General features: G+C 40.0%; 1 long non-coding RNA gene across 1 annotated transcript; it reads right to left on the bottom strand.

Moving 5' to 3' along the window:
• Positions 1–511: 511 nt before the first annotated feature.
• Positions 512–2,883, bottom strand: LOC112610989. Its single transcript, XR_003116522.1, has 2 exons — positions 2,554–2,883; positions 512–1,043 (listed from the first exon to the last, which is right to left on the bottom strand). It is a non-coding gene; the product is annotated as an uncharacterized LOC112610989 (long non-coding RNA).
• Between the last annotated feature and the right edge of the window lie 7,326 nt (positions 2,884–10,209).

Genomic DNA, 10,209 nt, shown 5'->3' with positions numbered 1-10,209 from the left:
GAGTCTCGCTCTGTCGCCCAGGCTGGAGTGCGGTGGCGCAATCTCGGCTCACTGCAAGCTCCACCTCCCGGGTTCACGCCATTCTCCCGCCTCAGCCTCCGAGTAGCTGGGACTACAGGCGCCCGCCACCACGCCCGGCTAGTTTTTTGTATTTTTAGTAGAGACGGGGTTTCACCATGTTAGCCAGGATGGTCTCGATCTCCTGACCTCGTGATCCACCCGCCTCGGCCTCCCAAAGTGCTGGGATTACAGGCTTGAGCCACCGCGCCCGGCCAGTTTTCATTTTCTAACACTTTATAGAAATTGAATCATACAGTATAAAATATTTGGGTTCTTTCTCTCAGCATAGTCATTATGATTTATATCCACATTGTCAAATGTATTAATAGTTCCTTTTCATTCCTATTTAGTACTTAATTGTATGGATATACTATAGTGAGTTTGTCCACTCACCTGTTGGACACTTGGAAATTTTCTAGTTTTTAGCAATTACCACAAAGCTGCTACGGTCATTTGTGCACAAGTCTTTGTGTGGGCATATATTGTAATTTTCCTTGGATAAATACCTGGAAGTGGGATTGTTGGTTTGCATGATAGGTCTATTTTTAACTTTTTACAAAGTTACTGAACTCATTTCCAAAGAAGTTTTAGCATTTTACACTCCTTCCAGCAGTGTAAGAGTCTCAGTGTCCCTGTTTCTTGCCAACACCTGGTTAGTCTGATTAATTTTAGTCAGTTTAGTAGGTTGTAGTGGTATCTCATTATGCTTTAGCTTGTAACTTCCTAATAATAAATAAGTGATTTTCAGCATCTTTGAATGTATTTGTCATTTTTATCTCTCCTTTGGTAGAATTCACATTTTTAAGGAGTTATCTTATTTTAGAGTTGTAAGAATATTTAAAAATATTTTGATAATCCAGAGAGAAGTTCTTTGTCAGATAAATCTATTTCAAATATTTTCTTCCAGACTGTGCCTCGCCTTTTCAATTTCCTTTCCAAGTCCCCTGAGCGGAGCAGTTTTGTTTCATTCTCCCTTCATATTCCTAGAAACAAGAACAAGAACATTGAAAATGTTATGTAATTTCAGTTCAATGATGAGAAAAGCTCTAACTTGAAATACTTCATAGCCACGCACATAAAAGGTGACTGTTTCGTCAATTTACCAATCTGCAAAATCAAGATAATACTATCTATTTCATGAGGCTGTCAGAATGAATAATAGTGAATAAATTACCCAGACCCATGCTTAGCATACAGTACTATTTCAGTAAGTATTAGCTTGCTTTTATTCTGTAATCTTAGGGAACAGAAGTGAGACCAAAGGGTAGAAATCTTAAAGATTCCGATCGTTTGAATTTAGTGAATTATTTTCCATTGCAGTCCAGTTAATGAAATAAAATAGGTACCCATAGAAGCTGCTGAGCTTCCCATCACTAGGAGCATTTAAGTAGAGAAAACATAACCATGTGAGCAGGTTATAGAAGAGATTATTGCTACCTTGCGAGAAATACTGGACTTCTCGTGTGTCTCCTATTCCTAAAAATGGTTTGGTTCTTGGTAGGAGATAATAATGACAATAGCATATCTTCATATTTAATACATATTATATATTATATTATATATAATACATATTATAAAATATCATATGATACGTATATGCTATGATATGTTATATATAATACTAGTAATTATTGATGATATAATATTGTGTGAAGTACTTAAAAACTATTCTATTATTTAATCATAATGACCCTTTGAGGTAGAGGTAAATATTAGTTCTATTTAATAGATTAGAAAAATGAGCTCAGAGGTATTAGATACCTTCCCTAATAGTACATGGCCTGGAAAAGGAGGGCCTTGAATGCAGGTTGGCAATGGATTGAATGTTTCTGTCCTTGTAGAATTCATATGTTTAAATCTTAATCCCAGCATAATGGTATTTAGAGGCGAGGCCTTTGCCAGGTAATTAGGTCTTGAGGGTGGAGCCCTCATGACTGGGATTAGCACCCTTGTAAGAAAAGGCTAGACAGCTAGCTGCAATGCGTAACCCAGAAGGGGGCCCTTATCAGAATCTGACCATGCTAGCACCCTGATCTCAGGCTTCCAGCCTCCTGAATTGTAAGAAATACATTTCTCTTGTATGTAAGCCATCCAGTTTATGGTACTTTGTTATAGCAAGCAAGAAAGTACCATAAACTAAGACAAGGTCTGTCTGAGTAAAGTCCATGCTTACAGCCCAGGTGCCCTGTGGCCAGTGAGCCCCTGCTTACTCATAGCTATGGGCAAGTGTTGCTGAAACAAACTTTTCTCCAACACCTGTGTCTCTATATTCTCTCACCTGCCCCACCCTCGGCTATAGCGTGTCTCTGAGTCAGTGGGAATGAGTATTTAGGTCTTGGTCCACAGCTGCAGAATTCCACTGCTGTTGGCTCAACAGGTCACCCCGTGAAGTGGCCAAAAACCAAGGCTGCCATGCCTGAGGTCAGCTACCCAACTCACTCTCCACCTGGCACTACCAGCTGGATCTCAGCTTCTTGAAGAAATGACATTCACCATCTCCAGTTGGAATAGGTCTTCCCTGGGCTTTTCCTTCTGGCATACGGAGTGTTTATTTGTTTTGGAAGGCCTCAAAAGTGGCAGCTTTCTCATCACACAGCAGGATGGAATGTCCCCATTTGGTGCCTGTCCATCCAGCCCACAATATTTATGCTGTTATTGCAAAGCTGTTGGCCCCTTAGATCCTAATCATCCAAAGATACTTTTGTGGCTTCTTAAAAACCTAGGCCTGTTCTTCTGCAAGCAAGTGTCTGCCTCACTGCCATCCTGATTACCAGCTCCTGTTGGCAAAAGAACCATTATGATGTGAACCAGATTGTACCAAACAGACGTTACCTAGCAACCAGCGGGAGCCATCAGGATTCATCCTTGTGTTCCAAACACTGTGTGGAATTCCTTAAGCATCTTGGACACAGTGGAGACTAAAAGCATGCCATGAGGGAGCCTTAAGAGAATGGCTTTGGAGTCAGGCACACCCTTATGCAGTCTTGACTCTCAGTGACTACTGTGATCTTGGGCAAGTTACATAACTCTTCAAGCCTCAATTTCCTAACCTAGAAAATGGAGAACAATAATAGCACTTACTTCATACGAGTGTCTCAAATGTAATACATGATGGAAAGAATAATCTTTCATATTAAGTAGGCATTCAACAAATGTTAGTTCCCTTGAAAATACAATTTTTTTCTATGTGTTACATTTGTGAAAGACACAAACCCAAGCATCCAAAGGACCAGGATCCAGTTACCCATATCCTATATTAGTAATTCACTGTGTCCTTAAGGAAGTCTCTTAACCTCTCTTTGGTTTATTTTCCTCATCTATACCATGGGGCAATAATAAGTGTTGTTCAGGAGCCCACATGAAATTAGGGATATGAAAAAGCTCTGAAGATCAGAATACAAATGCAAGAGGTGACCTAAGTCTATTGCTGGTAGTATTTTCACTTGAGAGGAAGTTAGCAACACTGGGAGACTTACTAGAGGTCTTTGTCTCATAATAGCTTTTACCTTCATCTAGGTATAGTCCTGGTATTCATATCGGTGCAAGAGATATTTGAAATACACTGAAGTCCATGTGTTCCTCACTCCCTTATTTTTTTCACTTCCATCTGTCTGTTGATTTCAGGAAATGTATTCCATCTCAGATACCAAGAGAGCCCATTATCAGGAAAGATGAAAGGGTTTCAGGGGATGTAGTTAAACTAGTTAGTCTGGAAAAATTAAGGGGCAGAACTACCTAAAGGATGAATGAGAATTAGACAGCAGTGCACAAAGTTCTCAGATTTTGAAGTGAAGTAAAGATAGGTTCAAGTCCTCCTGGTCTACCACTTTCTGGCTCTGAGGACTTCTTAAGCCTCAGCCTTTTCATCTGTAAGATGGGCATATTACGATTTATTTTTGCAAGGTTCTTAAAAGGATGGGGGTTTTGGTGAATATAAAGTGCCTATTAAGGCATCTGGCACATAAACTATCTACAATATAAGATATATATTAAATAAAATATTAATAAGAGCAATAATAATAACATATATAGTCAGAGGGATACAGAGCCCAAACAAGAGGAAAGGTTCCAAAGGTTTGGTCTGAGCAGCAAATACGAATCACTAATAGGAAGTAAATGCAAAAGGTGAAGAGGCAGGGAGATGAGAAACGAGTCAGCAGGCAGATTGATGGAGACAAATAATTTGGGGTCTAGGTTAGGAAATAGGTTTAGGTTTTGCAGCCCCGGCTGAAAGGTACAAACCAGAACAGCCATCTTGGCCGCTTAGGGAAGTTCCGTCCTCATGCCTTTGTTTATACAGGCCGTCGCTTTTTCCTTCAGGACTCAAATGACAACCCCCTGCAGAAGTGCCTGATGGAAAATAGGTTGTTAGCAAGAGGAGAGGCCGGGATGCTCCGGGCACAGGGTTCTGACCAATGGCAAGTCTGCATTCCGCACTTGGAATCGCAACTCTGGAATGTCAGAGAGTGGGATTTCCCTGAAGAGTTGCCCATGTGACTAAGTACCCCTCGGGTTAGTGGAGTGAACTGTTTCCCCAACTTCAGTTTCTTTGTAATCAGGTAAAATCTCAGCACATCTAGAATGCCTTTTGGCCATTGTCTCACTGACTTCTTACCTCAGGGAGCCCAATTTGAAGGAGTTGCTAGAAGCAAAGAGAGAGAGTTTGAAATGAATTCAGTCAGTTGTCAGCCAGACCTGTGGTAGGGGATATTTCCCTGCTTGCTGACTGTGCTGGCTCCCACAGCCACCCCCTAACAAGCACCTGGCCTGGCAGAGTTAGGAGGTGGAGTTCTGTGTCTGTTATTAATATCAGTGAGAATGCCTTTTTTTTTCCTGTTAAATCTGAGTACTAATTATCATCTCTTTATATCACAGAGTTCAGGGAAATCACAGAGCAGACTAAGAACAATACTGCATATGGATGCCTTACTTTGCAACAAGCTGGCTCTAAGAAAATGGCGCAGCTCATCTGTACAAACAGTTGTCTTTTCCCTGCCATTAAAGCAGGAAGGTGTTGAATTCATGATGGTAATGGACATTCTTTAACCTACCAAGAAAGCTAGGGCATGTTATTTTGTCATATGGAGCTGTAATCTCCCAATAGTTTAAATAACGATGGTGAACAGATAATTACTAAGGTTCTCTTAGATTCTAAAAGAATTATACTCTTCCAAGTGAAATAATTGCCAACTAGAATCAAATGGGTGAGTCAGTGGTAGAGCTTGACACTTCCACAGAAGGAACCCAGGTTCAACTCCTGAGTAATACAGTATGTTTCGGTGGCCTGCCTGGTTTTTGAAAAGTAACATAATTAAGAGTTAATAGACTTAGGATCTTGATCTGGTTCTGTCACTATTAGCTGTGTGTCAGTGAGTGAGTCACTTCCCCTCTCTAGGCTTCAGGGTTTTTTTTTTTTTTCTTTTTTAATTTTAAAAATAAAAACCTTGAACCAGATCACTTCTAAGGTCTTTTTTTGTTTTTGTTTTTGGCATGAACAGTCTATGATTCCGTACTGATAAAACTGCAATACTTTAAAAATACTTACATTTTGACTACAATCTTCACTTTGTCACATCTTAAACACTTCTCTATAAAGCCTAAGCCTAACCTCTAACACAGTACCTGATGCACAGCTAGTACTTAGTAAATGGTAGATGGTTGAATGGATAACTCCTGCCTATATCCATCTTATATTTTCCACTTGTGGCAACTTTCTAACTGTGTGACCATTGACAAACTGCTTACTGTGTATAGCTCAGATTCATCATCTGTAAAATAGAGGTAATAATACTACCTGTCTCATAGAGTTGTTACAAGGATAAAATGAGTTCTTACATGTAAAGTATCTATAGCAGGGCCTGGCACACAGAAAGCTCTTTGTAAGTCTTAGCTATCATCCCCATCCCCATCATCATCATCATCATTACCATCATCTCTACTCACTCTATTATTCTTCATACATGTACATTGTCTTCAGAATCATCTCCAATGCCTGTGTCATTTAGTCATTCAGAGATTACTTCCTTTCACTTTTGATGGTTAATCCTCTTTTGCCATATTAAAAATCAACCTAGCACTTTTTCTCAGAACTTTGGGAAGTGAGTTTTTCCTTGTCTAACAATGCCCATTTGTCTTTTTTGTTTCTCTCAAATTATTTTAAACTGCCGTATCACATAGTTACTTTACTTCCAAGTGTCTCACTTCTTCTATAGTCTTACCAACTTCTTTCTTTGGCTTAAACAAAGCCCTTCATTGCATCTTCTCATTTCTGAGAGATACCACTAGCAATACCAGTGAACACTTGCCAAAGATGCTTGGGTTTCAGCTGAGTGGGAGTCTCATCAGATATCTGCACAGGTCATGATCATCATGGCGGCATCCTTTTAATCAGTGAAAGTGTACTTATTGAGCATCTTATGTGTGCCAGGCTCTTTTCTGGGTGCTAATAATTTCAGACCCTGAGTGTATCATTCACATCCCCACAGGTCCAGCCATCTGTTGAACACATCCCCATTGAGACCCTTCTGTTAGAAGTATAATCTTTATTTACTTATTTATTTATTTAGAGATGGAGGCTCACTCTGCTGCCCAGGCTGGAGTGCAGTGGCACAATTTCAGCTCACTGCAGCCTCTACCTCCCAGGTTCAAGTGATTCTCGTGCCTCAGCCTCCCATGTAGCTGGGATTACAGGTGTGCACCACCCCTGTAATTTTTGTATTTTTAGTAGAGATATGATTTCATCATGTCGGCCAGGCTGGTCTCAAACTCCTGTCCTACAGTGACCTGCTTGCCTTGGCCTCCCAAAGTGCTGGGATTACAAGTGTGAGCCACCATGCCTGGCCCAATCATCACTTTTTGTATGTAAACTTTTCATATGTACAGTAACTAGTTTTATTGGCAGTTGCTTGATGCTAGAAATAAAAAGCTGTGTGCAGCACACTTGTTTTCCTTGAATAGCAGATCTATACAAGGATTGTAGCCCATCATGGTAAGGGCTCTAATAGAGGTACAGTGGCTAAAAGAAGCATCCTGCTTCTCTGAGGCTACCTTTCTTAATCTGTAAGGTGGACATGACCTTACTCACGTCCTCAGACTCTTGTGAAGCAATCCTCCAGCTTCTTCTCTTCTCTAGCTACACTTGCTCTCCAGGGGCTTCAACCAGTCCCGGGGCTCTGGATACCACCTCTCTGCTGATGAGTCCCAGGCAGTAGCAGCTCAGACCCAAGTCTTGGTAATTATTCTCTACTCCTATCTTTCTTTCACATCGTATATTTACCTGACAGCAAATCCTCCCAACTCTATCATTAGAATATATTCTGATTCTTCCCTCCTCACATCCCATCTACTCTCATCCAAGCTAGCATCTTGCCTCCTGGGACCTTTTCAGCAGCCTCCTAGGTAGATCTCTATGCATCCATCCTTGTCAACCTGCAGTTGGTCGTCTCCAGAGCAGTCAAAGTAATATTTTCAAACTAAAGTCAGATCATGTCACTCCCCTTCTCGACCTCCTGTGGTCTCCATATTGTGCTTAGAACCCAAAGTGCTGTGCAGGCCCTAAAAGACCATCATGGTCTGGCCTCTACCTACCACTTTTCTTCTTGTTCACTCTGAGCTACTGATTTCCTTATTCATCTTCGAATGTGCTGCCTCAGATGTGAAGACCTTTTCCCTCTTCCTCCGTTGCTTTGCCTCCAGGTAGTTGTATGGCCCACCCTTCATTTCATTTCAGTCTCTGTCCCTATGTCCCTATATCAAAGACCCCTTTTTTAATACCCCAACCTGAAGTAGCACCATCACTGTGTTCTACAAACTCACCTTCTTTAGTACTCTTCATCACATCTATCTTTGCCATCCATTATAAGAGTTGTTTATTAATTTGTTTATGAAATAACCCTCACCTAGAATGCCAGCTCCATGGGGGCAGGGATGTTGTCAGCTTTGTTCACTTCTATGTCCTCGGGGATATGGCCTAGGGTGGGCACTCAACAAGTATTTTTTGAATGAGTAAATGAATGAATGAGGATTAAATAAGATCATATTTGGAAAACACCAAGTATCAAGTGTTCAGTTTGAGAATTGATTACTTCTTGCTACCACTACCTCACTGCACCCCACCCCATACCCTGTCAGCCTCCCCCAGCTCTGCAGAAGGTGCTGTGCACTCATAGATGTCCTCATAGCCTTCTTTCTTTCAGGTGAGCAATTAATCAAAATCCAGTCTCCTGCTATTCCTTTTCTCAAGCTCATTCATTCTGAAATACACTGTCCTTCTGTGTTAGCAAGGCCAGGATATTTATTCCTGTGAGTTAAAAAGAAAAAAAAAGAAAAACTACAGAAAATGTAGTGACCATTTCATTTTACAATGAATTGATAAGTTATTAGTTTTTCTTTCATTTACTTTGTCTGTCTCTGGTATCATAACCGCCCTATCCAATCTTCCCCAGATCTCCCAACACATAAATCTTCTGCTCTCACCCATTAATGGAGCTCAGCACATTCACTCCTGTGCCAAGTTGAGTCTGCATATTAGAGATTGAGAAGCAACCAGACCACCAGTTTGCAAACATCTGACTGTTCCCAAGTGTGGTGAAAAGCGAAGGGCATTGGCAGCAGAGACTTGGATTCAAATCCAAGATTATCATGTTCATGATCTTGGACAAATTGCTTACTGTCTAGGACCCTCTGTTTTATCATCTGTAAACGATCTTCCTTGGGGTTGTTATGAAGATTAGAATGAAGGATCATTCAAAAAGTGTGTTGCTCAGAGATTTGATGAATGCAAGTCTCGCCCCCTTCCCATGTTGGGCTCTTCCTCTTACAATGGTGACATTCATACTCCCCCTTTTTGCAGAAACAGACACATAAGCCCAGTAATGAGACCTTGAAGATATCCATTCCTCTTCCTATGCTCATTCATTCTGAAATATACTGTTTTTCTGTTTTAGTAGGGCTGTAGTATTTATTGATCTGAGCTAAAATGAAAAGAAAAAAGTCAAGAAAGTGTAATTACCCTTACTTTTTAGACACAGTAGTACACTGAGTAGTAATTATTTACTCGGTTTGTGGAAGTGTCACAGTCTTCAAGTCTCAAGAGTTCCAGTATCATTTGAATTTTTTTAACTTAAAAACTATTTCAAAAGAACAGTCTATTTTTGTAGAAACAGTGCAGTATTTGCAGCGTAGAGGCATTTAATATTTACTCTATATATGTGTTGAATGATTAATGAATAAATAAATGAAATAATGAATGAATAAATATGTAATACAAGCAAAAACAGAGCTGCTCTGGTAAAAACAGATGGGGAGGTCTCAGAAGCCTGTGTGCTGGGCCCTCCCTCAACCCAGAAAATAACCTTTGAAATGTGACAACCATAACCTTCTCACCTCTTGTAACACAGTCTGGGTACCATTAATCTGGCCCAATGCCATTCCTATTGCAGATATTTTTTTTTCTACAGGGTTTTTGATGAGGTTATTATCTTGTTGCTTCTTGGGGAAAAAAATCAGTAAAGGGAACTCATTCTAGTTCTGGACAATTTGGAACTTTAAGAAATATTTCATATTGACACAAAATTGATCCATTGATTATAGTTCACTTATTCATTAATTCATTTATTCATTCATTCATTTTATTCATTTTAAACACATGTTGAGCATCAATTCTGGGTCCTGCCTGAAGCTTCACTCTTAGCATATACCTTTCTTTTTCATTTTAAATGCATTTCTTCTTATGGTGTCACTCACTGAAGGTCAGTGTAGATTTATACTGAAGGTTTTCTTGAGGAAAGGGAGAATCACATAACAAAATATACAGCAAGAATTTCTTAAAATGGTTTTCCAAGTATTAAGCCTCTTGGACCTGTTCAGTACATCACCAACTTAGCTAACTACCTCCTCCTGTTAGCCACCTGGTTCTCTACCTTTCTTTCCCTGTTCATTTTCCTCCCAAATGACTTCTTTTTTTTTTCTCTTTCTTTTTATTATTTATTTATTTATTTATTATTATTATTATACTTTAAGTTCTAGGGTACATGTGCATAACGTGCAGGTTTGTTACATATGTATACCTGTGCCATGTTGGTGTGCTGCACCCATCAACTCGTCAGCACCCATCAACTCGTCATTTACATCAGGTATAACTCCCAATGC

The sequence above is a fragment of the Theropithecus gelada genome, chromosome 1, assembly GCF_003255815.1.
Source record: "Theropithecus gelada isolate Dixy chromosome 1, Tgel_1.0, whole genome shotgun sequence".
Taxonomy (NCBI): domain Eukaryota; kingdom Metazoa; phylum Chordata; class Mammalia; order Primates; family Cercopithecidae; genus Theropithecus; species Theropithecus gelada.
The sequence above is the reverse complement of the archived record's forward strand: the minus strand, read 5'-3'. Positions and strand labels throughout refer to the sequence as shown.